At 43.6% G+C, this 19,271-nt stretch overlaps 1 protein-coding gene across 4 annotated transcripts in view; it reads left to right on the top strand.

Moving 5' to 3' along the window:
• SPTSSA (serine palmitoyltransferase small subunit A) overlaps nt 1–19,271 on the top strand; it is a 459,057-nt gene that overhangs the window by 359,739 nt on the left and 80,047 nt on the right. The window contains exon 3 of one of the 4 annotated variants that reach the window (XR_008705305.1): nt 9,543–12,432. The exons of 2 other annotated variants lie outside the window; for them this stretch is intronic. The gene's annotated coding sequence lies outside the window, so the exon portion shown is untranslated. Of the gene's footprint in view, nt 1–5,077; nt 5,287–9,542; nt 12,433–19,271 lie in introns of those variants that run through there. One more of the 4 variants, XR_008705308.1, reaches the window with a different exon arrangement.

The following is a 19,271-nucleotide window of genomic DNA, read 5'->3' as shown; positions in this document are numbered from 1 at the left end:
TTATGCATTTGGTGTGCGTTGAAAAAGCTGGCTGGGTAACCTCTGGGCGTACACGGGGTCATGATTAGGAAGAAGTGGAGTGATTTGTGCACCTACGAGTTAGTGGGCTCTAAGCTGGCCTGTCGCACGTGTTATCTTATTTAATCCTCACAACTACTCTTCTAGAATGTCTTGATTTTTATTTTTACAAAGGAGGATCCTATGGTTTAGAGAGGTTGGTTTACTTTGTCAATGAGTAAATGGCAGAACTGGAATTTGCTCCGAGTTCATGCTGGCTTGAAAATCCAGGTTCTTTTCTCTTGACCAGGCTGACTGCAGTAAGCAGCCTAGCTGGATCTGGGTAGAGTGGGGACATGGTGGGGGAAGGTGTGCTGATTTTGAAAGGACTTGGTTCCAGAATCCTAGATGAATTTTTTTCTTTGAGTCTCTCCTCTCCACACACTTTCTTTCTATTTCTCCATGCCTTTTGCTCCAGCTCTCACTTGCTCAAGAGCCCAGTGCCTTCATGATGCCTACCCCCAGCTTCTGATCTCTTGCAAATAAGCCACATCTTCTTTCCTCCCCATCCAGCTCTAGTATTTCCCATCCATTTAATGAGATAAATGCCTCTGGAAAAAGGATGGGGACGAGTTGTTACATGATTTCTCTTCCTCCTCATGTGCTCTGTTACATACAGATGCTAGTTGTGGGGATATTAAAGTTGGCAGGAAGGCATATGGACACAAGGATATTTTGTCCCTTCAAGTAAAACCATGGGTGGCAGTCACTTACTCTCTGAGCAGGGCACGAAGGGCGCTCAGATCTCAGAGACAATAAGAACTAACATTTGTTTGGTAAATCCATGTGAAGGCCTATGTGTACTATTGTTCTTGGTGCTTAACATGTATTAGCTCTCTTCATCCTCCTAACATCTCAATGAGGTAAGTGCTAGTATTGCCCACAGAGATGGTGAGAGGAGAGTTGGGAGTGGAACTCTGCATGTTTGACTGTGGTGTGCCAGGACACTCAGAGCAGTAGGAACAGGTAGGGAGGAAGGGGGAGAAGGCAAGGGAGAGGGGAAGATGGGAGACAGAGTAAGAGAGAAAGAGAAGCTTTTTTTTTTTTTTTTAAAGAGAGCATATATTGTTTCTATTTAATATGCTTTTCCTTAATTAATTTCTGCATTGTGGGCCAGGCTTTTCAAAGTGAAGTACAGTTGATCTATAATATTGTATTAATTTCTGCTGTATGGCAAAGTGATCAGTTATACACACACACACACACAAACACATACAAACACATTCTTTTTTTAGATTCTTTACCATGATGGCTTATCACAGCATATTGACTATAATTCTCTGTGCTATACAGTAGGACCTTGTTATTTACCCATCCCATATATAATCGTTTTCGTCTGCTAATCCTCCGATTTCAATCCATTCCTCTCCTCCTCCTCCTACCTCTTGGCAAACACAAGTCTCTTCTCTGTGTCTGAGTTTGTTTCTGTTTCATAGATAGGTTGTGTCAGATTTTATTTTATTTTTATGTACTTATACTTGTCTCCCTTTCTAAAAAATTCATATTGGAGTACAGTTGATTAACAGTGTTGTGTTAGCTTCATGTGTACAGCAAAGTGATTCAGTTATACATGTATCTATTCTTCAAATTCTTTTCTGATTTAGGTTATTGCAGAATATTGAGCAGGTTTCCCTTTGCTATACAGTCAGTCCTTGTTGGTTTCTATTTTAAATATAGCAGAGCGTATAGGTCAATCTCAGACCCCCAATTTATCCTTCCCCTCCCACCATTTCCCCCTGTTAATTACAAGTTCATTCTCTAAATCTGTGAGTCTGTTTCTGTTTTATAAATAAGTTCATTTGTATATGTGAAATCATATATTTATCTTTATCCATCTGCCTTATTCACTTAGAATGATGATCTCCAGGTGCATCCATATTGCTGCCAGTGGCATTATTTCATTCTTTTTCACAGCTGAGTAGTATTCCATTGTATATATGTATCACATTCTTATCCATTCATCTTTTGATGGATATTTAGGTTGTTTCTGTGTCTTGGCTATTTTGAATAGTTCTGCTATGAACATAGGGGTGCATGTATCTTTTTGAATTATAATTTTGTCCTTATATATGCCCGAGAATGGAATTGATGGAGCATGTGGCAACTCTAGTTCCTTAGTTTTCTGAGGAACCTCCATTGTGTTCTTCATAGTGGCTGTCCCAATTTACATTCCCACCAACAGTGTAAGAGGGTTCCCCGTTTCCAGCATTTGTTATTGTTAATGATGGCTGTTCTGAGTGGTGTGAGGTGGTATCTCATTGTTTTTTTGATCTGCATTTCTCTAATAATTAGTGGTGTTGAGCATCTTTTCATTTGCCTATTGGTCATCTGTATGTCTTCTTTGGAGAAATGTCTGTTTAGGTCTTCTTCCCATTTTTTAATTGGGGTTTTTTGTTGTTGTTGTTGAGTTGTATGAGCTGTTTGTATATTTTGGAAATTAGGCCCTTCTTGTTCTCATCATTTACGAGTGTTTTCTCCCAGTCTGGAGGTTGTCTTGCACTATTTTTTTCGTTGAAGTATAGTTGATTTATAATGTTGTGTTAGTTTCAGGTGTACAACAAAGTGATTTATACACACACACACACACACACACACACACATCTATTTGAAAGGAAGATTTGACAGTGGCTTAGGAATTTGACTGAAGATGAAACAGAAAGTAAATTTAGCCCTCGAACTGAACTGTTTTGAAATTTATTAAAGAGGGAATTTAGAGCAATTAGAGTGGGAAGAATGAGCACTTGTGCCAAGGGGCCTCCACCCATTTGTTCAGGCAGGGTCTGCTTGAACGTGTTCCCCAAAGAGTGGGAATACCATGGGCCAGGGATCCACCACTCTGTAGTTGATTACAGACAGCTTATTGTTGGGTGGAACTTGCTGGGAACATAACCAGCCAGGAGGGAGCACAGAGGGAGTTTGCCAAGGAGTAATATGGGGGAAGCTTCCAGGCTGGGAGTGTGAGCCAGAGAAGGGGAGGAAATGAGCTTTTCCTGGTGGGTGGATTCCACCCAAATGGAAACCCAAATATGGACCTCTAAGAGCCTGAGGGTCACAGAGGGGGCCTGGTGTGAGTGGGAATCCCCAAGCCAGCCTCGTTCCGGAGCTGAGTGGGTGTGGTTGCCTAGGAAGCTTCCTCATCATTACAAAGCATTTATTAAGTCCTAAGTTGTATTAATTTCTCCCAAAGTAAGTATTTCTGGAAAAGAGATTTAGAAGGTATAGGAGCAGCATTTTCCTGGGTAAGTGGCTGAAGGCAGGCTGCCAGGCTCCCAGCAGCATTTGGTGCTGGGTGATCAACTGTTCTGGCTTGCCTGAGACTGTCCCAATTTCTGCACTGAAAATTCAGTCTGTCTTTCAGAAGGCTGTAGACACTGCTCCCATGCCACCTCCTGAGAGAGGCCTTCCCTGACTATTTTCTAAAGTAGCATCCCATCCTGTCCCCAGTGGTCACATCCTACCCCATTACCCTGAGAAGACTCATTCCTTGAAATCATCTTGCTTATTTGTTTATTAACTCTTCTCCAAAACTAGAATGTAACCTCCAGGAAGACAGGGACTTTGGCCTGTCTACTGTTGTATTCCTAGCACATAGAACAAGACTGGGCACAAGAAGGGACTCATTAAACATTCACTGGATGAATAAGCACTTTTTATTTGTTTCCAGTGCTGTGCTCAGCTCTGGATATACAACGGTGAGTAAAATGAGAAATGGCCCTTGGACTCATGATGCATATTTAGTGGAAAAGAGAGATATTAATGACATATTTTCACTTAAACAAGTAAAATTGCAACTGGTTTGAGTGCACAGATGACTAGGAGCCTAAAGGAGAGGTACTGATGTTTTAGGAAGGTGCAGCATTGGGTGGAAGAGTCTGGGGCCCAGGGCCAGTGAAGACTGGCTCAAAGAAGTGATGACTGAGTTGAATCTGAAGGTTGGAGAAAAGAAATGCAGTCTAGGAAGAGGGAACTCCACATCCAAAAGCCATGTGGCAGAATGGAGTGGGTTTGTTTGGAGAACAAACCCTATGATTGGAGTGCAGAAAGCAAGGGGACTCATGGTACTCGGTGAGGCCAGACTGGAGAGGCAGGAGCAGCTGGGACACTCATGGCCTTTGGCAGTTGGATACATGGCTGAGGACTTGGCCATTTTTTCCCCCTAAAATGGGAAATCATTGAGGGACTTTAGGAAGGATGTGTATGTATGTATGTATGTATGTGTGTGTGTGTGTGTGTGTGTGTGTGTGACAATTAGTCTTTTTTTTTTAATTTAATTTAATTTTTTAACTTTACAATATCATATTGGTTTTGCCATATATCAAAATGAATCCGCCACAGGCATTGAAACATGTATAATATCATATATGAAACGAGTTGCCAGTCCAGGTTTGATGCATGATACTGGATGCTTGGGGCTGGTGCACTGGGACTACCCAGAGGGATGGTACGGGGAGGGAGGAGGGAGGAGGGTTCAGGATGGGGAACACATGTATACCTGTGGAGACAATTAGTCTTATGTATTTTTAAGTGCAGATTTGTTAGATTATCAGGGTTCCTCAATCCTGGTGGTCAAATGGTTAAAAATAGTCAGGGAGTGGACTATTAAAATATTTATAATTATAAAATTAGCTCATAGCCTTAGTTCTTTCCTCTTCCTATCTGCAGATGAACTAAATTCCTGTGGCCTTCATAAGGGCAGAAATACGGGGAGTAAAATTTGTGGCTAAATAGTATTTTGAGGACTCCTAGAACTGATCCTTCATAGAGAACATAAAAGTGAGAAGCCACTGTATTCAAAGCACTCTTCTAGGCTCTGTGGGAAGAAAAATAGGAAACCACACGAATGTTCTTCCCCCGTAGGCACCTTTGATGTTTGATGAGAAGTATGCAAATGAAAAAGCATGGGACCGACCCAGAAACAAGTTAAACAAGAACTGCTTCCTAGAGATACCCAGGCCCATGTTAACGTACAACTTCCCTGAGAGCAAGGTTCACATCTGAATCATTCATGTTCCTCCCATAGAGGTTAGCCAGGTGCCTTGCCCGAGAGACGTGCCGAATGAAGCTGACCTGATCGTCTGAGAGAAGAACCATTAGGCAACATACAAATCAAGCCTCTAGTGATACTTCTAAAAGAATGTAAGCTCTGTGAAGACAGAGTTTTGTGTCCATTTTTTGATTGTTCACTGCCATGTCCCCAGTGCCTAGGATATTGTCACTCAATGATATTTATTGAATAAATGGACTTTGTGGCTTAAGTGAGAACCTCTGGAATGATCAGATGGCTGATCATTCTATGGGCTGTTATTCAGCATCTACAGAGTATGTCACAGAAGCAGCCTTACTGACTAGGCAGGGTAGTGAAAGCACAGGCTGTGGAGGCCAGATGCCACTCATTAGCTGTGTCCTTGGAGGAGTTATTGAACCTTTCTGTAGTGCAGCTTTCTCAACTGTAAAATGGGCATAATAACAGTACATATCTTGGAATACTTATGAGAATTAATGAGTTAATGCATAATGAGGAAATATATATAAGTAGGACAGTGCTTGATACACAGGAAACACTAAGTGAATATTAGTTTAAGTGTTGTATATATATATTGACTCTTTTTTTATTTTGGCTGTGCTGGGTCTTTGTTGAGGTGCTTTGGGGCTTCTCTAGTTGTAGCACATAGGCTTAGTTGCCCTGCGGGATGTGGGATCTTAGTTTCCCAACCAGGGATTGAACTTGAGTCCTCTGCATTGGAAGGCAGATTCTTAACCACTGGGTAACTAGGGAAGATCCTATATTGACTCTTTTAATCCCCACAACAACCCTCTGAAGTAGATACTGTTATGACCCCTATTTTATGGTAAGTAATATATAATGATAATTTCTCTGAATGTGATGAGGGAGAAACTGGAAGGTTTCTTGGAGAGGAATGACATGATCTAACTTATATTTTAACAAGATCAAGATATCAGCCATGTTGAAAACAGACCAAGGAGGGTGGAAGGGAGCAAGGACAGAATTAGGAAGACCACTTAGGAAACTAGAGCAAGAATCCAGGTGGGATATAATGTTCAATCGCATTGTGGTGGCAGTGGAGGTGGTAAAAAACCATCAGATTCAGGATAGCTTTTGGATAGGACTCAAAGGATTTGCTGATGGAATAGACAGGAAGCATGAAAGAGATGAGTCATGGATGAATGCACGATTTGGGATCCAATCAACTAGAAGGATGGAAATTGCCATCTACTGAACAAGGAAAGACAGCAGGAGAGTAGGCTTGGAACGGATCGTTTGAGATGCCTATTTGTCACCCAAGTGAGATGATGGGTAGGCAGGTGGAAATACGAGTCTGGATGTCAGGGGAGAGTTCTGGGCTGCAGAGCAGAGTGTCGAAATCATCAGCCAATGGATGATATTAAAGGCCATGAGACTGGATAATATCACCAAGTAAGTAAGAAGATATAGAAAGCAGAAGTCCAAATATTGAACCCAATCAATAGAGGTTGGGAGATGAAGAGGAACCAGTAAAGATACTAAGGCCTGTCAATGAAGCAGGAGGAGATCAAGGAACATGTCAGATCCTGGTACCCAACTAAAGAAAAGACTTACAGTGTTTCCCATGCTTTTACATTTAATCTTGGAAACACCCTTATCACCTTCATTAAAGCTCACAGAGATTGGGTCCAAGATGCAGTTTGTAGGAGAAATTGGCATGGAGACCAAGCTCTCCAATGCTGTGCCCAGCACTCTATCACTGCCTGGGTAAAAAGGGAGATCTGCCATGTGTATTTTGTTCAGTTGTTCCCCTCTCCCCAAAATGATCTGTTTTCAACTAGTCGTTCAACTTGTCTGCCTCAGTACAAAAACCTATTTGATATTTAGGTGAGAGTGCTGTAAAGAAGACAAAAAAGGAAATAAGTTAGGTAGCTCCATGGTCAATAGTTGAAGGAGATATAGAATAAGTGTAATCCCTGCTTAGAGCTTTCAGTTTGGAAGTATCTGACCTCATGATATTTAAATAGAGAATGCTTTTGAGTCTGAGATCCAAGCAGCAGAGGATCACTTGCATAGAGAGGTGTGTGTGTGAGAGAGAGAAGAGAAAGAGAAATAGAGACAGAGAGATGAGCAAAGTCACTTGTCGATCTGATTAGCCCTTTGGCTCTGTGCACTGACCTGAGATGTCTGGACCCTGGTAGACCTTTTGGACTCCTCAAGGAGGATCCTGAGGTCAGGCAAGTGAGCAGTGACTGAGATGACCCCACTAGGGAGAAAGAATGCAGCCTTAATGATATATCCCCTGCTTGTTCCCTGGTCCTCGTAGAGAAGAGGGTGCCCTGCAGGAAGTCAACTAAAAATCTAAATATGCTTTACCTTCTCCATCTTTTCTGCCTACCATCTTCTACTTATCAATGTCATGAACTTGGAACTGTGAACCAGAGTTGGACAAGGCTGTCAGGGAGTCCATGGTGTAGAACCAAATGTCTGTCAGAGCTGTGGTGCTCAAAGGATGACAAAGAAAAAATTAAGACTGGAATAGAGCAGCAGATAGATTGGTTGAAACTAACCAAGTGGTGAACTGGGAAAGAAAAGTCTCAAGTTAGGACTGTCTAGAATCTTTGGGAGGCAAACTGTGAGACAAGGCAACTCAGGACCACACCTCAACATGACAAGTGGGATGGATGCAGGGGTCTGTGGTGTCGCTACCAGGCCCAGGGGTTGTTAACAAACCTAACCCAGCTGAGATGGTACCTTGAAATGGCCTGGGAGGGGAATGCAAGACTATTTAAGATGGTGTCATCTCCATGGAGAGTAAACATTTTTTAAAATTATGGCTTTATATTTTTAGAGCAGTGTTAGGTTTAATTTTAAACAACAAAACCAAAGAGGGAGATTTCCCATCTACCCCCTGTCCCCATAGCCTCATAGCCTCCCATTATCAACATCCCCCATTACAGGGGTACAGTTCAGTTTAGTTCAGTCGCTCAGTCGTGTCCGACTCTTTGCAACCCCATGAATCGCAGCACGCCAGGCCTCCCTGTCCATCACCAACTCCCGGAGTTCACTCAGACTCACGTCCATCGAGTCAGTGATGCCATCCAGCCATCTCATCCTCTGTCGTCCCCTTCTCCTCCTGCCCCCAATCCCTCCCAGCATCAGAGTCTTTTCCAATGAGTCAACTCTTCGCATGAGGTGGCCAAAGTACTGGAGTTTCAGCTTTAGCGTCAGTCCTTCCAAAGAAATCCCAGGGCTGATCTCCTTCAGAATGGACTGGTTGGATCTCCTTGCAGTCCAAGGGACTCTCAGGAGTCTTCTCCAACACCACAGTTCAAAAGCATCAATTCTTTTGTTACAATCGATGAACCTGCATTGACACGTCACAATCACCCAAAGTTCATAGTTTACGTAACAGTGTCACCATCCGTTTATCCAAACCCATGGAATGTACACCACCAAGAGTGAGTTGTAATGTAAAGTCTGGAATTGGGTACGCATTTTTAATCCTGTGAGGATTTGTAAATATATGTTGAAATGTTTAAGAGAAATACCAGACTCATAATATTTTTGTTAATTTGTACACATTTGCAATAGTTACAAGAAATTGGCCTATTAGAGTAATGATCACCCATTTGATACCAATTTGAAATATGCAATCAAGAAATTGATTTAGGTTTGTGATTTTAAATTAAAAGATATTCTAAAATTCCAATCAATCAATGTTGGGATATTTGAGAGAATCAAAGATTTTTTATACATTAAAACTAAATTTAATGCATCTATAATAGGTTATTTTTAGTCATTTGATGTAAGAGAGATTAAAAATGCTAACTATATAAATATGGTTTAAAATGTTTGAGTTTCATGAACTAAATTTGTGACTGGAGTCAAGCATTGATTAAAAGCTCCCTTAAATGTGATTAAAATTTGCTATATTGAGAAAGAGAAATAATCTCTCTACATTGAACTTAAAAGTTTAAGGAAGACCTAGATTTTTAAGTTTGTAACTTTGACTGATTGAGGACTGAGTTTTAAAACTCAAAACTTTCATATAATCATTTTTGTGCAAAGAGTAGGTCCTTAAGATGACCAAAATCCCATTACTTTATCAAGGGCCCTGTGGTGCCTCCTGGGCTTCTTGTCCCTCTGGGTGTTCAGTGACTCCCACCTCCAGGTAGTTTGGAGGATCTTGTCCTCTTGGAGGACAGCTCCTGGAGGCCCTTGTGAGGGAAAAGGAGAGCCTTGGTGTCTGGGAGCTAAGGAGACAGAGACAGCTGGACTTTCTTTTTGCTCAAGGGCATGTTGATACTGTGCCCAGGAGACTGGGTATAAAACTGAGAGCTACAAAGATGGTGGAGGAAGCAAAATATAAGAACAGAGTAAGAGGCAACTCTAGAAACCAACAGAGGAACCAGGGATGGTCAAATTTGTTTTCTTTCTAGATTCAGTAGGTTTTTTACACTTAAAAACTTTATCTGATTTACATTGATCTTCATCACAGAACAATAGAAAAAAAAAAGAAGAAAACTCTTTATCTGAAAATTCAAGCTGTGACTATTGAAGAAAACAACAGCCAAAAGAAAAGGAGAACTTGAACCCAGAATCTTCAGCCCACCCATAAGTGTGCCCTGGAGACACCGGGAGACAATGTGCAAATTGTCAAATGTGCAAAGTGTCCCTGGCTCAGCCTGACTCCTTCTCAGGCCTCTGCCCTGCGCATGGCTTGTGGGCTGTCAGATGTGGCTTGGTACTTCATTTGCTACATTTTCCTCTGTACAAAGTGCAAGCCTTGGACAGACAGGTGCTGGGGACTTTGTGGTGCCCTCTGAAATTATTTCTCCGAAGGCCGTGACTCATCACAGGAAACCCCGTTTGTTTTCTCTCTGACCTTCCCTCAAGCTTCCTGCTCCACCCATCTGTGCATTTGTTCTCACATTCCTCATCAACAGACAGCAGCTTACTTCTGACTTCAGTCGACAGCTGGGAGTAGAGATGGTTCTGGGAGAGAGAATGGGATACCTCTTCCCACAGCAATGCCCATGAGGGCAGCAGGCCTTTGCTCAATACCTTGGCATCTTCCCACTGAGATATGTGTCAATTTCTATTCCATGACTTCTGCAAAATCCTTTTTCCCATGTCTCTAATCAGAATGAATTATCACATTATATAAGAGGTAGGTTTGCTCTCTTAGCCTTTGCTCTAATCAGAGACTGCTTTGCAAAACTCTTTTTCTAGAAAATATGCAACAGTATACATTTATTAATAGGTGTCCAATCAATGTGCAATCAAAAAAACTTGTTTTTGACTGATGTGAGCATTGATGTGAGTTAAATTGAAGAGATGTTCTTCACACACAGAAGGTCTTCAGTGGTAGACATTGAAATGAATCAGACAATTCAGATTCCTACACATTTAGAGTTATAGGGGACCGTAAAGCTCATCCAGTCTTGTTTTTCCATTTACAGACAAGGATTCTAGAGGCCCAGAGAAAATGAGTTTCTTGTGGTCCCTCAGCCAGGCCCTAGCCCTTTGAAGGCTGTGTAGGCCTGGGTCTGCACTGCTGCTCTTCAGCTGGACTCCAGTTCCCACTTCCATCCGCATCTCTCTGTCACTGTCTGTACCTCAGGTGAACTCATCAAGTTGGCAAAGCCCCTTTGCAAGGTTTCACCCTTCTTGTGTCACTGGTTTCCCCAAAGTCCCTCCATGGTTGCAGGTTCCTCTCTAGACTGCAGGCAAACTCAGATGGTTGACTTTGGTTTCCTTTGGCTGAGAATCTATGACTTTTCATGAAGAATGTGTTTCAGAGTAATTCTTTAAAACCTGAATAGCAAAATACTCACTTAGGAAATTTGATGAAGACACAAACAAGTGCTTTTTTACTTTTTTTTTTCACATTTTTTGGCATTTTGTTTGGACATTTCTCTACTGTGCTTCCTTTCCAAGGACTTGGTTGCTTGTTTGATTTATTATAATCATCATCCAACTCATTCTGTTTTGTATCCTGCCATTTTCCACCTGTGCTCTTACAGTGTAACTTTATTACAGAAGGATTACGAGTAAGTACTGGTCTGCTTTTTACAGAAATCTGTTAGAACACTGTCATCTAGTTAGAAAAATAGGTTTCTCTGCTTTTTGGTGCAAACAACAACGTACACCTCCAGAGCTGATTTTTAGAGACAGACGTGCCAGGTCTCACCCCCTGCCCCGTGCTGGGGAGTCGGGGTTGCATTCGCTGTCATTGTCAGTGGGCCGCCGTGCTTTCTGATGATAGTCTGGGAACCAGAGCTCTGCTTCTGCCATCATATCTACCTTCAGTCCTGGCTTCTAGTCTCCATGATGGTGTCAGCCTGGCCCTCTCTGATACTCATTTATTGAGAAGGAGTTCATTGTAAAACTAACCAGCCATGAAGCCTGCACACCCTATAACTCTGTGAAAGCAGGAACCAAGTCTTTCTCCACATCTTTGGTGTGTCTCTATACCCCCATCATGATGCCCAGCCTACAGATGACACCTCACACATGTAATCCAGTGAGTGAATGGACAAATAAACCAATAACTCTAATTGTGGTTGCAGAGTAGTCTTCCTTTATAGCAGTTCCAAACACAAAATCCTAACTGTGGTGGGAACATTCCATTCAGAGCATTTACTACCACAAGACAAGAAACACACCAAATAGAAAATTGAGAGTGAGAGTAGTCTGTGTATTATCTTGAGTAAGAACAATGTCTTTGGGTCTTTTGGGTCTCTTTCTCCTTATTCCTCACAGCCCCCACACCTTGGATAATGCACAGTCCTTTTTGTCATTTAAGAATCTTTATCAGCTGATGTTTCTTTGTTCTCTCCTTAACTTTGAAGCAAAAGCAGTTTACCTCGTAAGATAAAAACAGTTTATCTCCTAAGATAGGAGCTGCACGCTTCCACTCTAAGAAAGGTCTAAATCGTCATAAACTTTCCTTAACACCTCAGAATCTTAGTCCCAAGACAACGTTGTCTGAGATGTAAGAGCACTTCTAACTAGAAGACTACTTAGCTGTAAACATAATGAACAATGATAGAAAAACATGAATGAATCTTGGACTTGTTTTTCAAGATAATTTTGCTACATGAATGAAGTCAGATCAAACGTGAGCATATCCTGTAGGCTCTCATTTATATAAAATTCTAGAAAAATGGAAACTAGTCTTTAGTGACAGAAAGTGTCACCTGGTCGGTGGGGTGGGAAGAAGTGAGAGGCAGGGATTAAAAAGGGGCATTAAGAAACTTTGGGCCGTGATGGGTACGCTACTTATTGTGAATTTGGTGGTGGTTTCACAGGTTTATGTGTGTCGGAGCTTGTCGAATTGTACACTGTAAATATTTGAAGTGTATGGTGAAGTGATTAGATGCCAATAAAGGTGTTTTTGCAATTGTCTCTAGGAAATGATGCCCTATCTGCCCCTGCTCTGGGTCCTACCTCCCTTACCAGCTTCTCATAGTAAAGGACGATTGCCCCCAATCTTGTTCCTGCAGTGCAATCTGTCCTTTGTTAGGGTAGATCCTGAGAATTCTTTGCTTCTTCTAGAAGCAGAGAAATTATTTTAACTGGGCCACCATTCCCTCTCAGTTAATTGACAAGCTCACCCTCTTTTCCTGTCTGTAGTCATTTATGGGATGCCCCCTCATGGTTCCAGGGGAAGGTTTTTGAATAGACAGCCACCCATTGTGTCGCTGGCATTTGCATTACTGCCAGCCTGGGCCATGACTCACCAGCTCCAGTGATAACAGTTCTTAGACCTTTGACATGTTTTCAGGATGCTTTTCAAAACACCCATTGGTTCCACACAGGAAAGGCCGAGACAGTGAGCTGCCAGTGTTTGCCTGGTCCTCTCTCAGACATTTCTTTCATTGTTCTCCAAGGAGCTTTAGACTTGGGTAGCTCTCAATCAGCAGTACAAAGTGCAGACTAATCCCCTGCTCAGGAAGTCAGCATTATTCTAATGTCAGAAATATTTGTAAAACCTAAGGAAGCATCAGAAATGAGTTGCTGGAATGTGCAGATGTGGACCTACCTAGAGGTTGACCTACCTAGAGGTCTCCCATCTTATAAGAGATCCAGGCTCTAAGTGATTAAGTAAATAGCTAAGTTAGAGCAGGGCTTCTCCAACCTGTGCTGGCCTGGAAACCAAGTAAGAATTTGAGAGCAAGCGTTTAGAAACTTTGATAACAAAATGCTAGACTCATGTTAGAACTGTTGAATCTAATAACAAGAAAAGTTAGGCTTGTATTTTATATTCTTTTCACTTAAAATTCTTTTTTAGTAATTTATTTTTATTTTACAAGTGATTTGATTCATAATGGATTGAAAATTGTTAAAAAATAAATAAATAAAGTAGTTTTTCATCTCAGATGATTTGAGAAGCACTGAGCTCTTTCCATGACCTCTGAAGGGCAGTTCTGAAGGGTCGTGTTCCTTCCCACAGAGATGGCAGGTGACCTGTAGGGAGATGGGGACAGAGCCAGGGAGGGGGAGGACAAGGGGCTTCCCCTTTGCCTGTAGTTCTTTTCACTTTTTGACCCAGGAACACACACATCCCTGGGGAAGCAAACACCAAGAGTAACCAGTCGAGACAAAATCGGAGGGGAATGCAGTTAGAGAAGAAAAGAGGCTGAGAAGGGCAGGAGTGGCAGGAGAGACCTGGGTTATGACACAGAACTCCTGACTCTTGCAGACGTTCTTCACAGTGGACCCCAGGAGCAGGTGGCGGAAGTAGGTGACAAATAAGGCTTTGAGGGGAGCCACAGCTCAAGGTGAAGAGAGTCACCTATATACAAGATGTTCATCTAACCTAGGAGCAGGAGGGGAGAGGCCGGCAGTCATTGCCCTGTAATATGTGAGAATACACTACGTATCTCTATGAAACCACTGACTGGAGGAATTGTCCCTTTAGAAAGCAGGGAGAAAAGGGCTGAACATAAGACAACCTCATTATTTGTCTTAAAACAGGGCGATCAAATAGCTGAGAGGCATCAGGGAGGATCTGTAATGAGGTCTTCACTTCACTTCACTTCACCCTATTTCAGACCCAGCTCTGCCGTCCCAGCTCTGTTTTTGTCATAAATCATGATATGAGGTGATCTTGTGGTTCCCACAGCACATGGAAGAGCCTTCTGCCCTGCTTGCGTTTGGAGCAGTCAGCTCCCTCGCTGTCCCATATTCTGGATAGGTGGCAGGACAGGAAGACATCATTTTCTTATTGCAGGACAAGATGACACCTTCCTCTTGTGGCCTCTTTCTGATGTGACTCAGTATGCCGTGGTTACCGTCGTTGACACTGAAGTCTTGTTGAATGAGAGGAGAGAATCAGGTTGGGTGGGTTCAGGCTCTTTCATATGAGAAGAGCTTTTGTGTCTTGGCTTTGGAAAAGAAAGGAACACCCAGCCCTCATGCTTTTTTTTTTTTGTTAAATTAGAGGGTGCTTTTTGCCTTATAAATTCTCCTGAAATACATCTTGGCTTTGACTGGTAATGACGCGTGCATGTCTAAGTGTGCCTGCCGTGTGGCATTATTTCTCGTCTGATGTGCTGGGGGTTCAGGAGGGGTTGCAGTTAGACCTTGGGTCTTCTGTTGGTGGGCACCACATCAGGAGGTGGGCCTGCAGCAGGGTGGGCTAGAGTAAAGCAGAAGCAGGGTTATTAACAAAAGTGCAGCTTCCTTTCCCCTTGGACCAAACCCGAGTTAGTGACAGTGCAGTCAGTCGCCTGCTTTGGGGGATGCTTGGCAAAGTTTGGACTCAACTTCTAGGAGTTTTAGAGAGACTGACAAAGGAGGGCAAGAGTACCATGAATGTCATTCCTAGCTTATGTTTTAGGGACTCGTAAAGCCGTGCCCTGGTGGCTCAGACAGTAAAGAATCTTGCAATGTGGGAGACCCAGGTTCAATCCCTGAGTTGGGAAGATCCCCAGGGAAGGGAATGGTTACCTACTCCAGTGCTCTCGCCTGGGAAATCACAGAGGAGCCTGCAGTTACAAAGAGTCAGACATGACTGAGCGACTAACACTGTTCATAAAGTGCACCTTCTGGGGATGAAGTGACTGACTCTTTTTACCCGGGACACCAGGCTGTGGGTCTAGATCTTTACCTTTCCTAATTTTCCTGCCCTGAAATACCCAGACATAGCTTGAAATAAACTTGAACCCCCAGTTATTGTACCCACCCCCAACAACTCCAACAAATTTATAGCCTGGTTGGCTAGCAAAATTAGCCCGGTATGAAACAGGGTTAGCACTAGATGATGGCAAAGATCACAAGTAGTACAGGTATTCCAGGAAGGGGGACTGATGTGAGGAATCAGGGAAGATTCCTGGGAAAGCTGGGCTGGCACTGGTGCTGAGTCCTTCCCTCCTTTGGAATCAGATGTAGTTTGAGTCCATGGATTTCCTAGGACTTGTGATGGACATGTATGTAAGGTCTCTGGGCCCCGGAATCCTCATCTATAAGGTGGAGAAAGGAACAACCACGTCTAAGCTTTCTGGGAGCTCTGAGTAAGTGCTCAGAGGTGTTTGTTCCTTTCCGGCATTTCCATGACTGCAAGGAGTTCCTTCTGGGGTGAATTCCTGGGAATGGCTCACCAATATGAATGAAGAGCTTAGTTGTGCAAGGCTGCTGTTTCTCTCTGTGGGGAGACAGTGCTATAAATAAACCATGAGTCAGTAGCTGCTTTTCCTAACTATGCACCCAGTTTCCTCGACTGGGCTAAGTTATGTCTCTCTTAAACCAGATGCTCCAAGACATAGCTTCTACCCAGAAAGATACTTTGCCCAAGTACTCACTTAGCTAAAACACCAGAGTTCTCAGTATTAGTGCTGCTGTCAAGTTCTTGAGCCATTCATCTTTCCTTCCTGCTGCTGCTAAGTCGCTTCAGTCGTGTCCGACTCTGTGCGACCCCATAGACGGCAGCCCACCAGGCTCCCCCGTCCCTGGGATTCTCCAGGCAAGAACACTGGAGTGGGTTGCCATTTCCTTCTCCAATGCATGAAAGTGAAAAGTGAAAGTGAAGTCGCTCAGTCGTGCCCGACTCTTAGCGACCCCATGGACTGCAGCCCACCAGGCTCCTCCGTCCATGGGATTTTCCAGGCAAGAGTACTGGAGTGGGGTGCCATTGCCTTCTCCGCTTTCCTTCCTAGTCTCTCCTAATTTGTCAGCTTTTCCCAATTTTCCTATACACAAAATAGTGAAAGTGAAAGTCGCTCAGTTGTGTCCAACTCTTTGCCACCCCATGGACTATATAGTCCATGGAATTCTCCAGGCCAGAATACTGGAGTGGATAGCCTTTCCCTTCTCCGGGGGATCTTCCCAACCCAGTATCGAACCCAGGTCTCCCATAGTGCAGGTGGATTCTTTTCCAGCTGAGCCACAAGAGAAGCCCATACATAAAATAGGAAGTTATAAAATCCTAGCTCTGCACTGGGCTGCAGTTCATTCTGGAAAAACAGGCTTAGAAATGGGAGGCCTTTAAAATTTTTTGTATCAGTAAGAAATCAATTATGGAGAGAGAGGAAATACAGCCTAATGGATAGGAGCAGGGACTCTGTATCCAAACAACCTGAACTTGCTTTCCTGCTCTGCTGCTTTACTAGTTATGTGACTTTGGGTAAATTATTTCACCACTCTGCCTTAGTTTTCTTGAAAGTTAAATGGAGAAACAGCTGTACACATAGGGTTGCTGCCATGAATAAATGAATTAAAAATGTATGTAAAGCAGTAAGTGGCAGGTGTAAGCAGTAAATATATGTTGGTCATAATTAATATTATGTCCTAGTGAAGTGGGGAGAGGGCAGGTTTCAGACCTTGAGGGATGCTGTGCTCTAAAGAAGAGGGTACCAAGAGAGCCAGCACTCTAGGGGGTTGGTGACAATGGGCAGCATAGAAAAGAATACTCTTAGGAAGATATAAGCCCAAGTGCTAAATCCCAAGGAGACAGCCCAGGTTCAACCATTGACATTGAAACGGCCATCAGAGAGCCCTTATAGAATTTGATAGTCTCCCTTCTGGACTCTGGGATGCCTGGGTACAGCCTCTCTGCCAGCCTGGCTCAAGACTTGTTTTGGTGGAGATAACATGCCAACACAGGTCTAGCCAATAACAGGTCCTTTGTTCTGTCTCCTGGACCTCTGGGTGCCACTGTTTGGACATGTCCAGCTTGGCAGGCAGCTGGCATCTTAAGGATCCAGGCTGTTATCAGATGGACACTCACTAAATAGAGTCACTCCCGGCCTGGTGGTGTGTGCTACAGAGCACGTAGGCCCGCATACCTCATATCTCTGCCCAGGCAATTACATCCCAAACACCCTGCCTCATTCCAAGGCAACCAGAGCCAGCTGGGACACCGAACTTGGGGTAGGAGCCAGGTATTTTTCCTCCATTCATCTGATGATTCCATCAGTATTTTCTTCTAAGCTTGGGCTCTAACTGCAGTGTCCAACATGGGAAAACAAACCCGAAAGTCAGGAACTGAGCTGCATCTGCTCTGGTGCTGCCTTTTGCTCTTCTGAAATGAAGCCAAAAGGCACAGCCTCTGCCCTCCAGAACAGGAAGCTGCTGAAAGCAGTGTGTCCTTTCTCCAGCGCTGCCTGCCCTGTGAGTGTATGGCATATACCTCCACATTAGTGACAAACTGTCTGGTCTGATGTTCAGATCTTGATTCAGATATCAGTGTGGGATTCAGAGTTTGAGTAAAATACATGTCTGGGCCTGTTTCTTGGCCAGGCCCCAGGGTCTTCAGCCCACCCAGTTGGTCCTCAAAGCTGGCCTCTTGAGTCATAAGTGATCCCACGCAGTTCTGATGACTGATGATTTATGACAACTCACCCCCATTTGGGAAGTCTCCCTGCTAATGTTTTCTTATCTCAGCAGAGAGAAACACGTTTGATTTTTAACAATTGGTATCATTAATTGAACATATGCTATGCCCCATGTAGCCTTCTATGGGCTTTACATAGTGATTTCTCTCAGTCCCCCCACCAGCACTCCAATGGAGTAGTATAATCAGCTTTGCCTAGTCCCTGAGAGGAGAAGGCAATGGCACCCCACTCCAGTACTCTTGCCTGGAAAATCCCATGGACGGAGGAGCCTGGTAGGCTGCAGTCCATGAGGTCGCTAAGAGTTGGAGATGACTGAGCGACTTCACTTTGACTTTTCGCTTTCATGCATTGGAGAAGGAAATGGCAAACCACTCCAGTATCCTTGCCTGGAGAATCCCAGGGATGGGGGAGCTTGGTGGGCTGCCGTCTATGGGGTCGCACAGAGTCGGACACGACTGAAGCGACTTAGCCGCAGCAGCAGCAGCAGCAGCAGCAACAGCCCCTGAGATGCATTGACATTAGGTAAGTTGCTCAAGGTCACCCAGGGAGGAGGTGGTAATGTCAGTATTTAAATTAAGCAGCCTGATCTTCTACCTACTCTGGTGGCTGCTGCTTTGGTGTCTCTCTGCTTCCGCCTCAACAGTGATGAGACCAATGCCTGAGAAGGATCATCCTCATTGTTATCATCAGTCTTACCAGCTCATGGGGCACAGAAACTTCTCCTGGTTGATGCTTTTGTCTAATTTGCTGCATCCTTGATGTTAAGGATAATAATGCAAATAGTATATTTCTTCACTGATTTCTACTACTTTGATTCAATAAACATTTAGTGAAATTTACTTTGTGCCAGGTGTTATACTAGATCTGGCAAAGAGGGCCTGTATGGGCTACTTGCTTTTAAAGAATTTTCACTTTAGAAAGATAAATAATCTTCCCAGATATCCCACAAGGCCTTCTGAGATGGGCGCTGCCTTCCTCTTCAGTCTCATTGTTCTCCATTCCCTGCCGCTGTGGCCTTTGGTTTATTGAGCTTCCTGCCACCTCAGGGCTTTTGCTCCTTCTATTCCATCAGCCTGAAATGCTCTGCACCTTTGCCTGATTAACTCTTCCTTATCCATCATGTCTCATCTTACATTATTCGTCTTTAGGGGATTCTCTTTCAAGCCTGGGCTTCCCTGGTGGTTCAGACAGTAAAGAATCCACCTGCAATGCAGGAGAACTGGGTTTGATCCTTGGGATGGGAAGATTCCAAGGGCATGGCTACCCATTCCAGTATTCTTTCCTGAAGAATCCCCATGGACAGAGGAGCCTGGGTGGACTACAGTCCATGGGGTTGCAAAGAGTTGGACACAACTGAGCAAATAAACACAGCACAGATCTCAAGCCCA

The sequence above is a fragment of the Bubalus kerabau genome, chromosome 19 (assembly GCF_029407905.1).
Source record: "Bubalus kerabau isolate K-KA32 ecotype Philippines breed swamp buffalo chromosome 19, PCC_UOA_SB_1v2, whole genome shotgun sequence".
In the NCBI taxonomy this organism is placed as follows: domain Eukaryota; kingdom Metazoa; phylum Chordata; class Mammalia; order Artiodactyla; family Bovidae; genus Bubalus; species Bubalus kerabau.
The sequence above is the reverse complement of the archived record's forward strand: the minus strand, read 5'-3'. Positions and strand labels throughout refer to the sequence as shown.